The sequence below is a fragment of the Pezoporus flaviventris genome, unplaced genomic scaffold, assembly GCF_033815535.1.
Source record: "Pezoporus flaviventris isolate CSIRO_AGI_PZ_B2104156 unplaced genomic scaffold, CSIRO_AGI_Pfla_v1 ptg000069l, whole genome shotgun sequence".
In the NCBI taxonomy this organism is placed as follows: domain Eukaryota; kingdom Metazoa; phylum Chordata; class Aves; order Psittaciformes; family Psittacidae; genus Pezoporus; species Pezoporus flaviventris.
Window position 1 is genome coordinate 1,100,227 of NW_026892617.1, and position 17,574 is coordinate 1,117,800.

Sequence of the window (17,574 nt, forward strand, 5' to 3'; positions counted from 1 at the left end):
CATGCCAAAGCTGGGGCTGCTGCAGCATCCCTGCCTTGCAGCAGGTTGCCTGGGATATAGGGGGCTGCTTGGGAGCTGGGATGTATTTGGCTGGCTCAGTTAGAGGGGGAGGCACTGCTGTTCCCATTGTTCAGCTGGTCCCAGGGTGGTTTGGGATGTTTGGGGTCCCTCCGGAGGGATGCTTCAGGGAGGTCCCCAGCTCCCGGTGCTGGGAATTGGAGGTGCTGACCTATCTGCTGATGGCTTAATTGGAACCAGGCTTGGCCCCCTGATTAATAATAGACACAAGGCCCCAGAGAGCTGAGTGGGAAGGAGCTGTGTCCCCGAGGCTGAGCATGGTGCTGGAAATGGGGGGTTGTGGTACCCATCCTGCTCTGTGCTGGGTGAGAGCGATGCTGGAGCCATCCCAGGAGCTCAGGTGTGTTTCCTGCCTGTTGGGTGGCACCTGGAGCAAGCATGGGGCTGTGGGGGGGCTTTGCTTTCCCCATCTCAATGTGGCTGGCTTAGCATCACCCCTGGGTGCTGTGAAACCCTTCTGGGGGCTTGGGCATGGATGCAGGCAGGGTTTGGGGCAGGATATTCCCCATATCCTCTTCGCAGCAAAGGGGCAAATGAACCTTATAAAGCATCCTGGGGGCTGAGCCCATGCTTTTGCAAGACCCATCACATGCCATGTTTGCAGACCCTCCACGCGCAGCCACGTGCCAGGGCCCTGCTGCCCCTGTTCCCTGCTGCGACGGCGTTAAATACCCCCACACAGGAGGGAAAACACGGAAAATCCACCTTAAAACGGACTTGCCAGGATGGAAAACCACAGGGGCGAATCTTGGGAAGTTTATTAGGAAGGGGAGAAAAAAGGAGCTCGAGGAGGCTGGGGGCAGAGGAAAAGCGAGGAGTTTCAGACCCTTCAAAATCCCCCAGCCCTCCCTGCTTTGATTTATCTGGGGAGCGCGAGCGCTAAATAGAGAACAACGCCTGAAGTGTGAATTATTTCCTATATTAACACAGGGAAAAACTGATAGCCTTTTCATGTCAAGAGAATAGCGCGGCGGGAGGCAGGGGAGAGGATGACATTGTTGGAGCTCCGCGTTTGCTCACTCTTTATCAGGCTGAGATCAGAATTTATTCCCAGGACGAGGCCTGCGGCCCGGCTGAGGCCCTGGAGGTTTTTAAGGGCCTAATTAAGAAAACAGGATGAAAATGGCGAAATAAGAGGGCAATTTACTTCTTGCAGAAGAGGGAGATCAAATCAACTTATGAGCAATTAATGTGCGCAAGGAGAGAATAAAGGGATGCCGGGATATGGTAGAGGGGCCTCATTTTAATGACATGCTCTGGTGTTGGCATAGAGGATTACTCTGAAGGTCAGATGTAGATTGAAACGACCTTGCAGATTCTTAACCCTCCTTCCAATTAACAGAACCAACTCAGAAATGCAAAAGCCCCTGGCTTGGAGCGCTGTCATCCCCTGATGTTCTGAAGGGAGGGGAAAAATGAACTGATGCAGGAGAAGAGAGGACAGAAGGAGGTTCCCTTTGCTTGAACAGAGGCTGCTGGAGCCGGGAGCTGGGGCAGACAGGAGAAGGGCTCTTAATTACAGTCTGAGCCACCCACGGACAGGGAAAAAACGGTGTCTGGGCTCCAAGTGGGATATAAAAGGGAGGGCGGGTGTGCTGGAGCTGCGGTGTGATGAGCTGCGCCGGGCTCTGCCCGCGGGATGGATGGATGGATGGATGGATGGATGGATGGATGGATGGATGGATGGATGGATGCACACACGGAGCAGTGGGATGGGTACCGGGCAGCGCGTTGCAGTCATCGCACCGGGGGAGTTTTGGGGTATTACTTGGTGTGTGTCCCCCTCCTCCATCACTGGGTTAGGACCGGGGACCGGCGGGGCTGCACCGGGGCTGAGCGGCCACCAGGGAGAGCCAGATGGTTGCCGGAGCGAGCGGGGCTCCGCCGGGGCCGCGTCCTTCCCCCTCGCGGTGTCCCCGGTGCCGTCGGAGCGCAGTGAAGCGCATCCCTCCCTTGGGAACCGCTGCAAGGACCGGGCGGTCCCGGGGCTGCTGCCGGGGCTCGCCGGGCCCCAGCACCCAGAGCATCCCCCGGGATCGCTGCCCCCCCCCGTAAGAGAGAGCATCTCTCCCGGTACCCACCGCCGGGCAGCGGCACCGTCCCCTCTTTGAAGCGGCTTTGACTTGGACCTGTGTGAAGTGGCAGCAAAAGATGCGAAAGGGGAGAAGCCCTGGATGAGGCTGGGGATGGACCGGGCTGGGGAAGTGAAGGGGGATGAGCACCAGCACTCAAGTGGGATGGGACCAGAACCCACTGATGGGCTGAGCCGTGGTACCACGAGGATGCAGCTGCATCCCCTTGGTCTTCCCTATGGAAAGGTCTTAGTGATGAGTTGGGTTCATTGGTTCTATCATCAGATTGGACTTGTATGAGAGCAAAGATGTGTGTAGAGAGAGCTGCAACCTCCACATCACCATCCTTCAGTACCGCGGTACAAATGTGTCTCCAGTCCCCTTCTCAAGTGATTTGGGCTCTCCGGGATCAAGGCATCCCTGCATGGCTCCATGGCATCCCTGGGGGGGAACCAACTGGTCCTGTAGCCTGGCAGACCCCCCTACCCCCCCCCACTGCGGTGCTGGGCTCTCCCTGAGTTTTCCTTCTCCTCCCCATGTCTCATTTCCTTCCTGGCTCTCATGAGCTCCTTCTGTGTTTTGAGCACTTCTGGTGCTGCTGTTCTGTCCCCATCTGAAGCCCCAATCCTCTGTTGTTGTGGCAACGGTTGGGATGAGGTCAGGAGGGAGGGATGGCTTTTTCAGGTGGGGGAATAGGCAGCGCAGCCACCTTGGCTTGAGAAACCAAAGCAGACCTCTGCAAGTAAATCTTTGCATGCAATAAAGAGGGAGAGACTGGAAAACCTCTGATGCCTGTCCAGAAATTGCTTCCAAGGAGAAGGGGCCAAGCTGGTCCTGGGGCGAGGCTCTGGCTCAGAAGGGTTATTCCCTGGATGCATTGGCCTGTTGTATTTCCATCAGCAGCCTTGGGGTCAGGGACCCCTTTGGGCTCTGCATGGAGCCCCTCCAGACAGTTCAGTGCTTGGTTTTGGGTGCTATAAAGCAAGGGGCCTTCAGAGCTGGGGCTGAAGAGTGGTTATGGTTGTAAGAGGGGTACAGATATGCTGGGAAAAGCCCTGGGAGGAGGAAAAAGAGGGACAGAAGGACATGGAGAAGATTCATGACTTGGTTTCCTCACCAAGCAGGGGCTGGCTCAAGGAAGATGACCTGGCCCTTGCCAGTGGTACTGCTGGCAGCTCACGTGAAGCAGTGATGCTGGAGCAGGCCCCCTTCCCTGGGGGATGCAAATTCCTCAGGCTTGAGCTCCAGAGAGCAGATCCCTGGCTCCCGGCTGGCTGAGCACAGCCCCATGGGTTGGATTCAGCTGGAATGAGAGACAACGGGTAGAGCAGCAGGAATTTGCATCCCCAAGTCTCCACTGAAGCCATATGGCCCCACTCCACCGGCCCTGGCAAGGCTGGGAATTCTGCCAGGGGAGCTTGGCCTGGGATTCCCCATAGACTTAACAGCAGCAGCTCAGCTGGATTTTCCATGCCTGACACTGGCTTTGCAGTGCTGGATGCTGGAGCAATTGCTGCCTGGATTGGCCTTGCTGAGCTGAGAGCAGCAGAGCAACCAGAAAAGAGGACCTGGGATGAGAAGAGCAGTGGATGCAGCAATGGAACCGCAGGGAGCAGCAGCCCTGGAGCGCATGGAAGTGCTGGCACCCAAAGGAGGGCTGAGCCAAGCAGTGCTCCATTTGTCTCGGTGTTCAGGAATCCCTCTGGAAAACCAGTTCTGCCACACAGACACCCCAAGGAGGTTGCAATGGATGCGCTGGGACTCCTTCTCCCACCACGCTGCACCCCAAGGTGCTTGGCGACTGCTTTCCCAGGAAAACCACCCCAATCCTGGGATTTTTCCTCCAACCTGGGAGCCGGTGACCACGGGGACCTCGGCAGTGAGGAATTCCTTATCCCCAGCTTCTTGAGGGTCCCGCTGTGGGTTTGCCCATCTCCCATGCTACAATGGAGTTCTTTTCCCTCTTCCCCCCCATCACTGCAGAGCTGGTTTAATCAGCTCATAGTTTTCATTTCATGCCTTCCTCTGTCTCCCTTTTTGAGGGGGCAGTGGAATTTATACAATATTTAAGCAGCCGAGTGGAGTCCTGGAAGATATTATTAATGTAAAAGGGACAGGCTGGAAATGCACTTGAACCTGGTTACAATTAGAGGGTGATTTTTCTAAAGGTCAATGAATTCAGATAATATCCACAGGGGGGAAAAGAAATTTAATACCTTTTTAGTGAATTAATTAATTATAATATTATATCGGCTTGGGGTTCTTTTCCAGAGTGATTAAGGGAACGATCTGTCTTCGGAGAGGCTGGGGGAAGTCAATGAGCGAAGGAAAGACTGACAGAGGGAAGGGAGAGAAGGGGGAGAGCCGGGGAGAGTTTAATGGGAGAATAATGGAGCCTTTTTTCCCCCTTTAAAAACTTACTGTATTTCCAGGCCACATGATCCCAGCCTGCCAGGTCCGGACCCTTTCCATGCAGTCTCTCCAAAGGCCGTTGCAGGGATTAGTTTGCATTTCGACCTTTCCAAAGTGCCTTTGGATGCTTTAGCATCTCCAGTGGCTGACACGGTGCAGTGGGTGGCCAGACCCTTCATGGCAGCCCCATCCCTGGTACCACCAGCACCACGCTCCAGGGCTGGCAAAGGGGTTCTTGCCCGGTCTATGTGTGGGGATACGGGGTCCCCAGGAGCCACTGAATGCTGTGGCCTTGGCACGGTGCTGCTCCTGGCCCTGGGGAGCCCTCAGCCGTGCTGGTTTCTCTGCAGCCTGAGCTGAGGCTGGAATTTACACTCTCTGCTAATCCAGGCAGCCCCAGAAATTAATTACAGCCTTGTACATTAAAAATTAACATAACCTTTCTGGATATATGTTCTTATAGCACAGGAGTGGGCCGGAGTCCCTCAGCCACCTCTAATTGGAGCTGCTTCCCTTCTAATTCTCCCCCCTCCCTCGTTTTTTAAGGATGTGGCTGTTTGAACTCATTAATCACGGAGCCTGGGAGCTGGTGAAGTTGAAGAGGGTTTGTAATTGCGTTTGGTCCTGCCTGAGTTTGCAGGGAAGGGGAAGAGGAGGTGTCTGTCCTTCGCTGGGAAGGTTTAAGTGAGCACCCAGAGGCTGGGGTGGGAGCGAAGAGATGCTCGTGCTCACCTCCTGGTGTGGGTAGGGTACCAAAACCCTGGCAGGGAGCTTATCAAGGGCTTGGCTGAAGGAGAGATGGGCTGAACATTTACAGCCTCCCATTCGGATGTGGGTCCAACAGCCCCAGAATAAAAGCCACTGTGTTGTGGGATGCTATGGCATGTTTCCACTCTTCTGCTGAGCCCCAGGCTGCAAACATCCTGTCCTGACAGGTCCGGGATGTGAAACCGGAGAGCTGAGGGGTGACTTGGGCTGAGCTGACCCCATAGGATTGAGTGTTCCCACTGCTCTGCTTGCTTGGTGAGTGGTGGCAGATGCAGTGCTGGTAATGGGATTGCTCGAGACAGTTTGTGTCTACCATTGATGTGCGCCATGGGCATGCAGAGCATCTTCATGCAGGGATTTGCTCCCTGCTGCTGCAGCATCACATCCCTGGGCTCCTACCCCTCCCATCCCCACTTCCCAGTGGGAAGCCAAGGCTGGAACCTTCCACCCAACCTGTGGAGATCTCCCAGCAGAACCCATTCGGTGCCCAGCCCTGGTTGATGCTGCTGTGTCAGGGCAGCCCCTGGCGATGGGGATTGGAACGCGACGATGCCGGGCTGTGCCAGTGGCTCAGAACTCGGGGTCTGCTGTATCCCTGCTGTATCCTCATAGCCCCAGTTCCCCTGGGGAAGCACCCATCCTTCAGGAGGCTCCCTCCTCCTCCTCCTCCATTGCCTCCAGCGGGGCAGAGCACTTGCCAAGCCTTGGGGCTCATCACCCATTCCCTCCTTCCCCATCTCCCCTTCAAACCCCATCATCTTCTATCAAACCAACCCTTCCATTTCTCTTTCTTCCCCCCTCTCCTCTTCCAGCACCACCAACCTCCCTCCCACCACCTCCACCTCCCCGAGCCAGGCAGCGGCTGCTGGGGAGCGCCAGCTCGCTCCCATTGTGCTATCTTTGGGTCCTAAATTAAAATTTATGACATCTCGAAATGAGCAGTGAGGGTAATTTTGCTTCTGAGCGAAGATGCTAATGAGTCCCCTTAATGGCGTGAATAAGGAGTTGACGGGTCGTGTGTCACTTCGCGCAGCCCGTGCTGGTGGTGTAATGGCCGCAGTAAGTGTCTGTAATTATACCCTGTCTCGCTGTATTTTGGCAGCCGTTGTGGGAGAGCAGGAGGCTCAGCCACGTACAAGGCAGGGGGGAGGGAAAAAGGAAAGAGGGGGGGGCAGAAAATATCCCAGCATCTCCTGTGCTTCCTTAGTGCTCCCTGCGCTCCGGGTCCCTCTGTCCACGCAGCTCCGGAGCGGGCGCTTTGCTGGGCTCAGCTCCAGCTGCTTTGGGATTGAGTTTCTCCATCCCCTTTTCCTTCCCTTTAAAACAAGGGGATAAACGCACACATCGGAGCCAGTGCTGCAGGTTGTGCCCCGTGGGGGGGATGGCAAAGACCGCTTGAACCCGAGTGCGTGGGGTCACATAGGATCTGAATGAGGTTTTGCAGCTCTTGAAGGCTTGGGTCTTGCTTCCAAAAGCACAACTCAGTTTTCTGGAGGGTTTTATCTGCCCAAGGAGATCACGTTTTAACTCTCATTATTCAAGGAGATTGTGGCTGCCCCATCCCCGAGTGCTCAAGGCCAGGTTGGACGGGGCTTGGAGCTGGATGGAGGCTGGAGCTCGGTGGGCGCTAGAGCTGGATGAGCTTTAAGGTCCCTTCCAACCCAAACCATCCCACGATTCTATGACTCTGTTGATGGGAAGGTGCCCAGGATGAGGGCATGGAGTGGTTCCCAAGGCGTATGGAAGCTGCTTCTCCTCCCAGCTGCTGTCATGGCACATCCCAGCTCCGGCTCCACCAGCAGCCCTTGTGCCTCAAGTTGAAAAGCAGCGAGGGGTTGGCTCTTTCCCTGCAGTCTCAGGAGCCTTGGAGCTGCCTCCAGAGGATGCTTTACAAACTGCACCCTTCTTGATGTTAGGGATTCCTGGGCTCTCCCAACCCCTGCAGGAAAGAGCTGGGATGCTGCAGGTGGCCGTGGGACAGTCACCAAGCACAGAGGTGCTGCCTGGGTGCGTGTCATTTGCCCTGGCTTTCCCCATCCTTCCTTCATGTCTCCTTCTTGCTCCTCTGCCATCACCAGCCACCACCTTTGGTCCCTGGGGCTTTTTGGGACCCTTTTCTGTCCCATCCTTGTGTGTGTGTGTGTGTGTGGGACGGGGTGTCTATAGCTCAGTGAAGCCACACTTAAGGCATGGCTCCATTGAGCAGCGTGGTCAGGGTGTCCCTTTGTAGGTGTGTGGTGGGTCCAGTTGATGGGCATAGGTTTATCTCAGGGCATCGACGTGCTCTCAGGCAAATTGATGTCATTTTTGGAGGCAGCAGGAATGACCAGGAGAATAAAAGCATCTGGGGCAATGTGGGGCTGTCCAATGCTCCTTAATGGCAGATGATGCTGAAGAAAGCCCCATGCTCAGTGCCTCAGTACTTCTATATGGCCAGGGCAAGGGAGGCTTCATGCTTGCCCGGTGCAGCCAGGGGATGCCTTATCCCGATGGGAAGCTGAGCTCTGCCACGTCACCAGCGCCAGCAGAATCAATACCAAGGGTCTGTTCCAGAGCTCCAGTGTTTGAAAGGACAGCATCAATGAAGTGGGGAGAGCCGGGTGCTCCCTGCACCAGCACAGAGCAGAGAAATATTGAAGTACTCGCGTATAAACTGTGCTTTCAAGTGTTTTTTGACAAGGGGACTAATTAAATCTTAATTGACACCGCACTAATTAGCTTCTTAATTACATGGAACCACATAATTAGCAGCACACTCTGTGCTAATTGTTAATTAGGAAAACCAGGCTTCCCCCTAGCCCCCTCCCCATCCCTCCCATCCTGTGGTAGCTTTTAACTAAAGAGCCTCTGATGGGAGGAGGAGGAGAAGAAGAAGGAAGAAGAAGGGGAAGGCTGTAAAGGCTGGTACGGAGGGGTGGTTGGGCTCCCAGCACATGGCACTGGGATGGTCTTTGGCTCCAGACAGGGGTTTGGGCAGAGGGACAGGGATATGGGGGTGAGTGGGTACCTCAATGGGGGTTGTTCATAGTAATGTGTTGGTGATGCAGCTCATGCTCTGGGCTGGCTTGTGACCCCTTCCCCATGGCCACGTGCTTAACATTCCCCAAAGAGACATTTTTCCCCCTTCGGATGGGTCTGTCCACTTGCTCCCTTTATTCCCTTGGTTTCTTAATGGTTTTCCTGCCTTGCTCCATCTCTCCTGGCAGGCAGTGGCAGCATCTCATTGCTGGGGCAGCAAGGTTTTCCCTTAAATGGGGCTTTGCTCCAGGGTGGATTTTCATACCTCATCCCTCTGTGTGCTCAATGGGCACTGCAGAGCTTGGGGCTGGTGGGTCTGTGCCAGTGTCAGCCTGGTTTAAGCTCACTACCTGGTTTTGGTAGAGGAATTGCTTGGGATTTAACCATGTGGGAACAGGACTTCTACATTCCAATCTCCGCACCAGCACTGGTGCCCTACAACCTTCTGATCCAATAGGATCACAGCCACAGGGTGATGCTCCATAGCATGGCCCAGCATCTGCCACCTTCCCTGCATCTCCCAGCCCCAAAAGCTGCTCCAGCAGCTGCCTCACTGCCCATCCTTAGTGTGGGACAAAATCAAACCCCAAAGCTGTGTTTTTTCAGGTCTCTTTTTCTCTCTTTTTATTTTTTAATTATTTTTTTAATTAATAATTATTGTTTTTTTTAATAGTGCAGTTTTCCACTAACACTTGCCGTGGAGCCCATCTTTCCCAAGAACCTGATGGAGCGGGATGCGGAGCTGGAAGCTTGCAGCCCCTGTTTATGGGGGAAAAGGTGAAGGGGCAAAGAAAATATCCCTGTTTTCACCAGGGGGAAAAGAAGAGGAAAAGAATAGGGAAGAAAAAAAAAAAAACCAGAAAAGAAAGAAGAGGTGAGAAAATTGTTCACATTTGACAAATCTTTCTAATTAGGGGCCAATTATGTCCTCAGATTCCTAATTGGGATTCCGGCAGGTTTTCAGGCTTGTAGGGTAATTACAGGCTCGTAATTCTATTAAGATGGAAATTTGGGAGAAATACCTTATCATAACATTTAGATTTTGCCATCTGTGTTGACGGGCTGCAGCTCGGGTGGGAAGGAGGTGTCGCCTCCCTGCCTGGAGCCTGAGCCTCACCCTGCACCACTGCGGGTAGAGCGGGGTGAAACGGGAATGGGGAGATCTGAGCATCACTGTGGTCCCCGTGGGCTCGTTGAGGGTCCTGGGATGTGTAAGTGAAGATCCCTGGGGATGGGTTGGGCAGGCAGGATGGCTGAGCTGAGCTCCATCCATGTCCCATCCATCGTCACTGATGCCACAGCAATCACTTTCCATCTTCCAACGTGGAGCTCCCTTAGGTTCCAGGCAGCTCTGTTTTCATGTGCACCAAATTCACCTGGGTGCAAAAAAACTGAGGGGAAATAATGGGTGTAAAGTCCCTTCTGCAGCACCCAGGCAGTGTAAAGGGGCTCAGAGCATCTGTGGGGCATACTGGAGTTGGTAGGGGTGTGCCATGGGGCAGAGGTGAGCATGTGCCGGCAAGTCCCTTTTTTGGTTTGGCAGCCAAACTGAGGATGGTGTGGAAAACCCAAAGCCTGAGTCCACCAGGATGCTCTGTTTAACCTCAGCCAAGGCGTTTTGTGCCCTATCAAGGGGACGCAGCAAAATGTCTTATGAATGGCCCAAAGGATCAAATGGAGGCATTGATTTATTTCGGTGGGATGAGTGGGGAAATGGAAGCACGGGAGGTTAAAGGAACATCCCTGGGATGCTTTGGGGCGTTTGATGCTGTCGCTAACTCCAGCTCTTGGGTTGCAGCAGGAGCTGGAGCATCATCCGATGGGAGGGAGGAGACCTGAGGGAGAAGCCGCACAGGAAAACCACGCTGGATTTCCACCATGTCCCCCAAAAGGAGTTCCCCAAGTCTTACAGGTGCTCTTTCAGCATCTCCAGGTGTCCCTTGACTGCTGGGCAAGGACATTGCTCCCTTTGGGGACACAGAGGCTGGAGGGGAACAGCGGGGGCCAGGGGTCACCCGGGAGCAGCCCCTGCCGCCTGCTGCTGCGTAATTGGTTTCCTATTAATCTGGCTTTTTATTATTATTATTATTGTTATTATTATTAAACATCTCTCTTCTCCCAAATCATCTCGGAGCCGTGGCGAGGTCCCTGGTAATAGCTCCATAAATTTCAGCCATAAAAAGTAATGGAGGGAGACAAATGAGATAATTAGGAATAAATCTTGGCGAGGTCTCTATTCATCAACATCCCCCAGAACTGGCCAATATTCCAAATCATTAGCAAAGCCCGTAATTAACAAAGAGCCAAGGCTTCCAACATTCATAAAGCTCGCTCAACTCTATATTATCAGGTAGCGGCTGACGAATCAGCCCTGGTAATATTATGGCCTTTGTTAAAGATCTTTCTTTTCTCTTTTTTTAAAGCTAAAAACCCTGTGTCATTTCTTCCCCCCCCCCTTCTTCTGCTAAATTTTAATTAGATTTTGCACATGCATCTGTAGAGGGCAAGCGAGGGGACAAAGGGACAGGGTTTTTTCTTTTAGACCTGGGGATACTGGCAAAAGAACAAGCTGATGGAGTTTTCTTTCATTAGTTTTTCATCTTTCTCCCTCTTTTTTTGTCATCGCTTCACACTTGGATGGGTTCTGGGGTTGCTGAGGAGTTTGTCTGTCCCCTGCCCACCTGGGCATGCTGGGACACTCACCTACATGCCACCCATATCCTCCAGCCTGGCACTGGATCCCAAGGTGTCCCACTGTCCCCATCCCAGGGTGGGACGGCTACGGAGCAGCTGCATTGCAGAAGCCCCTCTGTAATCCCAAGTGCCCACAGGTTAATGTCCCATCAGTAAATGGGGATATCCCCAGATCTGATAGGGAAAAGGGAGAGGGTTGGGAAGGATGAATAACTCTGTGCTTTGGGCTTGCACAGTCAGGCCCTTACTTCCAGCACTGGACCACATCCACGCTGCCACAGCATCTTCTTGAAGCCTCCTCATCAGCCACTGTCACAAGTCAAACACAGAGGGATGAAGCTGCTGCTGGTGGGCATCCCTTGGCATCACACCAGGTACTGGTGAACATAGCAGCCCCTGGGGAAGGGGAACAAACGGCTGGGTTAGGGGCTCAGGCCATGTGTGAAGGCCATGCAGGAGGAAAGGTAGAAAACTGGGTCTGTGGCTCAGCAAAACTGTCTACATGGGCAAAAAGTAGGACCAACCCCCTCCAATTTGGCCTCTCCATCACCAACTGGGAGGAGAGCTCCAAGGAGGCTGTGCCAGCACCCACAGGCACAGGATGCCTGCTCCTAGGAGAAAATGTAATGAGATTCTAAGCTGTTTCCTGGAGTTTCCTCCAGGGTTTAAGTGACAATTTATCGTGGGGTGCAACAGTGTCGTCAAAGGGGATTTCGTTCTGTCTCTGCCATATCCGATTTTGATGATGCCATATTGAGCCATCCTCAATAACAACCTTTATGGACATGAAATAGTTCAGGCAATAAAAAAAAAACCCTTTATTGAAAATAACTCCATGTAAACATAAAACTGAGGGGGCATAAACCACAACAGGGATCAGCTCCGACTTCATGGGATGTTGCTGCGCGGATGCTACATGTGCTCAGCAAGCACAGAGAGGGGACTGAGCAAGTCCCCAAGTCCAAGCAACCTCCTGCAAGGCTGCTCAAAGCTTTTAAAGCAGGAAACTACCCACGGGGCTATTTGAGTGCTGTGGCCACAACAGCTCCCACTTAACAACCAAGAAATACTACCTGGGATTGGGATATTTGTGTCCACTCCTCCATGGGAAGTGTTTGGATGCAGGGACTGCTTAGGGAAGCAGAGGCTGGTCCTGCAGGCTGGTTCTGAATGGGGATGCAGGGAAGGGGCTCCTCCCAGCCCCGATGCCATCCCTGTGGAGCCAGGAGCCTGGGGATTTGGGTACCAGAGTGATGAGGGGCCAGACTTGCTCTGCACGCCAGGCAATGGGACTAATGGTAGCTGCAGTGCGTAGTAGTGAGTAGAGCCCCAAATATCTATTGCCTTGGAAGCCCTGGGATCAAGCTAGCTTGGCAAAACAGCCCCTGGGCAGGGTGTGAGAGGCCATAGGGGACTCTCTGGCCTTTCCAAAGGGTACAAGTTTATAGGGAAGGGCAGAGGCCACCGCCACCATAGGAACCTCACCATCACCAAGCCCCAGCCCAACGCCCAGAAAGCAGTTTGTTTTATCTTAAATGCTCCAGGGAGCCCTGGCACTTGGAGAAGAGCAAAACCTGGCTGGGAAAGTAAAGGTGCTCAGTACGAAATGAGAGCAACAGGACTTCAGGGCAGAGCTGTAGATGCAAACAGGGGGGTTCAGCCCCAAAATCACAGAAGCTCACTGCCTTTCCAGCACAGCCCACACGAAGGGAGGAGATCAGTCAGACCCGAGCATCCCTTTTGCTGCCAATGCACCCTCTGACAGCTCTTTTAATCTTCTTTACCATGATTTGTCTTGGCTTGGTGCTTTTAGAGGAGAAACTGCTTCAGCTGGAGTTGTGCAGGAGCTTTGCTGTTGCTCAGAGGTGCAGATGCGATAGAAATGGGGTCCCTGCCTCTTGATTTCCCACCCGAGGAACAAAAAGGAGGCTCAAGGACTGATTAGTGTCCATCAGGCTACTGAGCCTAAGAGCGAGGTGGGGAGGCTGAGATGCTTGGTCATCCCTTCACTAGAGGGCAGCAGCATGCCAACAAAATCGCCTTAAACCGCTGCGATTTTGGATGAGCCCGGTGAGAGCATCGGAAGAACTTCGAACCTTGGGCAAGCTGGCATCGTGCGGTGCTCGTGAGTGCAGGACAGGGCCCTGGAAGCCGAAGTGCCCTTGGGAGAGCGGCCAGGTTGGGTGCGAAGGGCTCCGGGGCTCCTGTGCCCCGGCTCCTTTGGGATGCAGGAGGGATCTGGTGGCTGCCAACATCTGGAATCCATTTCTGAGCGGCTTCACCGCTCTGCAGATGTGTGGCAAAGCTCCCTGGGAGCACAACTGGGAGGGCAGCAGCACTGGGCTACCCCGGCATTCACTTTATTGCAGGGAGATAAAAGGTGGCTGGAAGGCAGCCGAGTGCCCAGCTCTGAGCAGGGTTTATGTTCCGAGAGCTCTCTCTGTGCTGCCAAACCCCTGAGTGAAATAACCCAGCCAGACACATCAGATACACATCATCCCTTTGCAGCAGGGGCACCCAAGCAGGGCAGGCACCCAGCAGTGGTGATGATTCAGCACACTTTAAAGAGCCTTGTATAAAGAAAACCCTTCATTGCCCATGGCCAGGGGCAGGCTCAGGCACTAACGAGCTTGGCAATCAATGGGGCTGGGGTGGAAATGGAGCTTGGACGCTGCTGGCAGCCACCAGCATCCCTCCAGCATCAGCAGCGCCGGCAACTAATGACCATCAAATGGCAGCGCAGAGGGGGTGGCTCCCGGATTGCTGCGGGGCTGCTGAGCTCTGGCAATGGGCAGGAGGTTCAGTTTGCCACGGGAAACCCAGCCCAGGGCAGCTCAGTGCAGAGGGGAAACCCACCCACAGGGAAATGAACCCTAGAGCCTGCGGCAGCAGCGCAATGCAGGGAGTAACACTGGGGCCAGTATAGGAATGTGGGGAAATGAATGGTCAAAAGTATCTATATCTATCTATCTATCTATCAATCATCTCTCTACCTATCTACCTATCTATCTATCTATCTATCTATCTACCTATCTATCTATTATCTATCTATTTATCTATCTATCTATCTATCAATCTATCATCTATCTACCTATTTATCTACCTATCTATCTATCATCTATCTATCTATCTATCTATCATCTATCTATCTATCTATCTATCTATCTATCTACCTATCTATCAACTATCTATCTATTTATCTATCTATCTATCTATCTATCATCTATCTATCTATCTATCTATCATCTATCTATCTATCTATCTATCTATCTATCTATCTATCTATCATCTATCATCTATCATCATCTATCTACCTATGTATCTATCTATCTACCTATCTATCTATCTACCTATTTATCTATTTATCTATCTATCTATCTATCTATCTATCTATCTATCTATTTGTCTATTTATCTATCTATCCATCTATCTATAGGTAGTTATGTGTGTCACTCTCTATAGATGCATACATATATGTGCGTGTATGTACATATACAGTCATATATGTGTATATACATACAGTCTATATGTACATACAGTGTGTATATATGTATTCATACAGTCAGCCTCTCCAGCACACAGAGGAGTCTGTCTCACACAGGCACACAGAGGAAACCGGAGTGCTTAGGTCACGCTGTATCTGTGCACAGAGGGGAGCAGGCTGGGTGTGAGCAGGAGCCCATCTGAGGCCCAGACTGTAAAGAGGAGTGAATTAAAGCCTGGGAGATGAGTGTCTGTTTGCCCCGTCCCGCACGTGTGCACGACCTGGGCCAACTTTCCCTGCGGAGCAGGGACGAGGGCTTTGGAATGAAAAGGAAAACGGTGCCACTTCTTTCACTCTATAACTCACGGGGGCTGCTCAGCGCTTTGCTGTGGGGGGTTAAAGGTAGGGCTGGAGTTTCCTCCCCAAATATTCCCATTAATGGCTTTCAAATGCTGGCATCCCTGGCGGGTGCGGGAGCGTGTGTGTGTGTGTTGGCTGCTGGCGCTGTCTCGCACACAGCAAACTCCCCAGCTCCCAGATATTTAAGCTCACTCCATCTCCTCTCCGGTTTCAGCTGCATTTTGAAAGCAAACAACTCCCACCGACTGCAGCAGGAAATCACTATTTGGGTTTATGAGGCACCTCTTCCTGACGAGCCGCATGGAAAAGGCGCTGCGTGCTCTGCAAGGCAGGTATCCCTGTGCTGATGGGGTGGCTCAGCCCTCGGCGTTGCACACCAGCTTTCGGCATCGTGCACCAGCCTCAGCATGTGCCCAAGAGGGAGGAGGTGACACTTGAAAGACACCCATGCTATGGCTTTTGTTAGCAGGAAAAAAGGAGATTCTTGAGCTGATGGGGTTCAAGACGGGTTTGGGGGTTGGAATTGGATGATCTTAAGGTGCTTTCCAACCCGAACCATTATATGATTTGATGATTCTATATCAGCTACTCATGGATGAAACACATAAAGGTGCTGAAGGCATAGGAAATATTATTAAACCCAAAATCATAGAATCATAGAATAATTAGGGTTGGAAAGGACCTTAAGATCATCCAGTTCCAACCCCCCTGCTGTGGGCAGGGACACCTTACGCTAAACCCTATCACCCAAGGCCTTGTCCAGCCTGGCCTTGAACACTGCCAGGGATGGAGCATTCACAACTTCCCTGGGCAACCCATTCCAGTGCCTCAGCACCCTCACAGGAAAGAATTTCCTCCTTAGATCCAATCTAAACTTCCCCTGTTTAAGTTTTAACCCGTTACCCCTTGTCCTGTCACTACAGTCCCTAATGAAGAGTCCCTCCCCAGCACCCCTATAGCCGCCCTTCAGATACTGGAAGGCTGCTATGAGGTCTCCACACAGCTTCGCTTCTCCAGGAAGTCACTCATTATTCTTAGTGATGTTTCCTGGTTCAGGGCCCTGCTCAGCACACACAGAGGGCCCAGAACCCAGTGTGAGGCTCATTGGGTGTCATTAACCCTGGTCATGGTGATGCACTGAAGCGCGGTGCTGCTGGACCAGGAGCCGGCTTTCCCATGCCCCAGCCCAGGCGTGCCCGAGCTGTGCCTTCCCCACACGGCCAGACCACACACTGAGCCCACCACCAACCCTTCCGAAGTGCCTGATTCTCCCTCTTGTTTTCCTAACCTCTCCGACGTTGGGAAAGTCATCTGCTCCCCACACATCCCAATTGACCTGCTCCTTCCAGCCCGGAGCCCAGGCACTGCTCGGGATGCAGAGTCCCCTTTGCCTGGATCCCTGGGTGATGCTGAGCTCCAGGATGCTCTTAGGCAAGGGAAAATACCCACTGAGGCGAGATGGGGCCCATGCTCTCCTACAGCTGGGCTTCCACCTTGTTCCTCTGCCTTTGAGGCAGGAGGTTGAAGGGTTGCATTGAGTGGTGGTCCCTGGATACATGTGCCTATGAGTACATACAGATTGTCTTGTGCATCCTGGCTTGTAGCCCTGGGGTCTTGGTGTCTCTTCGGGGGCAAAGCCCTCTCTGCTCCTCCCCAGCAGAGGGTTAACCCGAGCCTTCCTGCGTTTTCCTCCTCCAACTTGGTAGCAAGGCAGAGCAGGGAGCTCTGCTCTCCGCCTGGGTCCCGGCCCCGAGGCTGGCTGGAGGAGCCTGTGCTTTCAGGCACGTTGCTGTTTGGCAGCAGAACCCCTCCTGCATTTGCCAATTGCTCACTGCTCCTGCACCCCCTCCCTGCGGGACACCACAACTCTCTGTGTAATCTCTTCTGGGGGCTGCTCCCCCATCCCACTCCCCACCAGCTCCTGCCAAAGCCTCCTCTGCATGGAGCAGACGGGCCCATGTACGGGCTGGCAGCATCCCCATGGCCGGGGTGCGGGTCCCCCCCATCAGGGCCCTTCTGCCTGGAGCAGAAGCCGGGGTGGGTTTTTCCTTCCTCGACTCTCTTGAAGGTTTTCCCTTCCTGTCTCTCGTGCAGATGGCTTGAGGCCACCTTGCAGACACCCCAACACCCAAGGGACCCACGCTTGGGTGCTTGCGCTGCTCGCGGTCGGGGTCAAAGACAGGATCAGCCTGGACCAGGTAATGTCAGACACGGAGGAGTGGGAAAAAATGATGCCTGTGGCCTCAAGCTGGTTTTTGGGGCAGGGTGAAAGCGAGGCGAGGAGCTGGTGGACCTGAAATGTTAATTCCTTCCAGCTGCTGTCAGGCTGGCAGGTTCTCAAAGGAAGTTTAATAGACTGCAGTTGTCTCCCCTCGGCCGTCCCCCCCATCGCAGCCCAGCAGACCCTGGGATTACACGAGCCGCTGCGTCTTCCAAGGCTTGCTTTTAGCGTTTTCCCTTTGGCTCCGGCTGTGTTTTCTTGCGTGTGTGCACACATGCACGTGTGCAATGGCTTTCTCTTCCCCCCCTTCCCCGTCTCCAGCAAACCCTGCCCCTTGGATTGCAGTGAATTAGGGGGGACCATCGGGGCTGTATGGGGCTGGGGCAGGGGACTGCGTCGGCAGTGAGGAGAAGGAGCCGGCTCCATGGGCCTCCTTGCTGGAGCGCACCCCATCCTGCCGTGTGAAC

General features: G+C 53.4%; 1 long non-coding RNA gene across 1 annotated transcript; it reads left to right on the forward strand.

The window, feature by feature from the left end:
- The first annotated feature begins 8,346 nt into the window (after positions 1-8,346).
- On the forward strand, positions 8,347-10,264 carry LOC133278829 (uncharacterized). Its single transcript, XR_009746701.1, has 3 exons — positions 8,347-8,419; positions 9,022-9,125; positions 10,147-10,264. It is a non-coding gene; the product is annotated as an uncharacterized LOC133278829 (long non-coding RNA).
- Positions 10,265-17,574: the final 7,310 nt, after the last annotated feature.